We start from the raw sequence: 2,314 nt of genomic DNA on the forward strand, positions 1-2,314 counted from the left end.
TGGGAAATGTGTGTGGTGATCTAAATACTAATAAACACAGACCAGTACTCAATATATGTGTGTATATGTGTACATATATAAACCTCACTGTATATTAGAATCCTTTAAAAGTGACTCTATATATATGAACATATATATATAATATGTATTTTATACATAAAATATATATTAAAAGTGACTCTCTTTCTCTCTCTATATATATGTATAAATATATACTTCATTGTATTCAACTATGCTTAAAAAGTGACCACACTTTGTCAGATTAGGGTTCTTCTTATACCCAGGAGTTTGGCAAATGTAGAACTAAGAAAAATGTTTTCAACAGGAAAAATGTCAAAATGTATTTAATCTCCCTCAAATGCAAAACAACTGATTCACTGGTAGTTTCGATATATCAAGCGTATGATATCTAAGCCAGGAAAAACTTAGCTTGTGTTATTTTAAGGCAAGGAATCTTGTTTAGGCTTGAGAATTTTTAACAACTAATTTATGGCTGAGAAACTTTATGTTAGTAACTTCATGAGAATATTTTAAACCAAGTCCACACGATATTAAAATAAGTTAAAATATATGTAAAATTTATGAGAGAATGTCAGGTGTAATGCTTGATAAAGTAAGCTTAATGCTTTCGAAATTTATCTTCAGGCTGAAAAAGCCAACTCCTGCAATTCTGGGCTACAGTATAATTTTAGAAACTCTTTTCTGTAAAGACATTCTTTTATTAATGAGATCAACTCAGGCAAGCTGAAAGAGGTAACTACCTAAAGAATCCAAGGGGACAAACAAGGCACAGAACGGCAAGTCAGAATGTGGTATTTAAAAATAAAATAAAATAAAATAAAATACTCTGAGACAGTTTTGCGCTATTCATTCCTGGGGAAAAAGGTGAAAAATCTGTCCTCAAAAAAACTTTTGATTTGTGTCTGTTCGGTGCATTCTTTCTGCTGGGAACACTGCGACATTCTGTGAACAAGTAAAGGGTTTGTGGCTGACAAGGCTGTACATCATTCTGAACACTCCTCATTCATGGTGGGTGTGTCCTGTTGTTACATTGTCTGATACTCTGTATAATCATGACAGGTCTCAGTAAAAATGTGCTATCAGGACCCTGAAAACTCACAGAGTGGAAGCCCCATAGGTCACACCCTGATGTTACCACTGAAGTGATGAACTGAATTGATCATTTCTTCAGTGAATGGAGGCAGGATCTATATATTGCACAAGGTACTGCATTGTGACTCCTGATCTCTCCCTGTCTCTGACTCCCTTTTTCTCTGTTTCCATCTCCCTGTCTCTATCTGTCTCTCTCATTTGAAATCCAAATTTTCCTCCTTACACAAAGAAAGCTGGCCTTAACTCAATCAGCCAACCTAAAGGACTGACAGCAGTGATAGTGAATTACAGGGCAGGGACAATTTGAACAACAGGACAAGTTGAGACCCCAAAACATTATAGCCCACTTCATTTCTAGAATCTCTCTGAATCCCCAGCTTGCTTTGAGATTCAGTTTCTTTGGTTCCCATTCTAAAAGCGGGGGCCTGACATGTGGTTGGTGGGAGCCTGAGCAGATGAGCGAAGCTGAGAATTCCTATGGCCGCTGATTTGAAAGCAGTCACTTTGCAAATGTCTTAATTCCTGATTCTTGTCTCTAATGTGCAGAAGGCTTTTGAACAAGCATGGCATTCTGAAACAAAGTTGGACATAAGGAAATGTCTAAGTGATTGATTTTATATCTGTCACATCTCTTTCCAACCACTTCTTCAATTCTGCTACTGAACAAAAAGAGATAATGCAATGGTTTGGTTAACCTTTACTGTAACAGCACAAGTCTTTCTGGTGTTCCTTGGTGATTGGATGAGGGATTGCCACTCGGTTTCAGAATAGCATCCTCAGCTACACAGAATTGCAATCCTATAAATTCAAATAGGGCCCAATTAACTTGTTCATAGCTGTTCTACCTCTCCTATTACTTCATGTAATTACTTTAAAAGACACCATAGCAAAGGAAAGAAGGATAGAACCATTATTAGGCATCAAGTTAATCTTACCTACTCTCACTCCTGAAGTCAGTCAGTCTTACTCTCTCTTTTTGTCACTGTGTGTCTCTCTTTCTCTCTCTGTCCTTGCAAATTTTATGGGCTGTTATTTTTACAGATGTTTCCTGAAATCTGTCATATATCTGTCACAAAAATCAAGATAATTAATAAATTATTTGGTTATATTTCCCTTTCCTTTCCTTTCCTTTCCTTTCCTTTCCTTTCCTTTCCTTTCCTTTCCTTTCCTTTCCTTTCCTTTCCTTTCCTTTCCTTTCCTT

The sequence above is a fragment of the Gracilinanus agilis genome, chromosome 2, assembly GCF_016433145.1.
Source record: "Gracilinanus agilis isolate LMUSP501 chromosome 2, AgileGrace, whole genome shotgun sequence".
Taxonomy (NCBI): Eukaryota; Metazoa; Chordata; class Mammalia; order Didelphimorphia; family Didelphidae; genus Gracilinanus; species Gracilinanus agilis.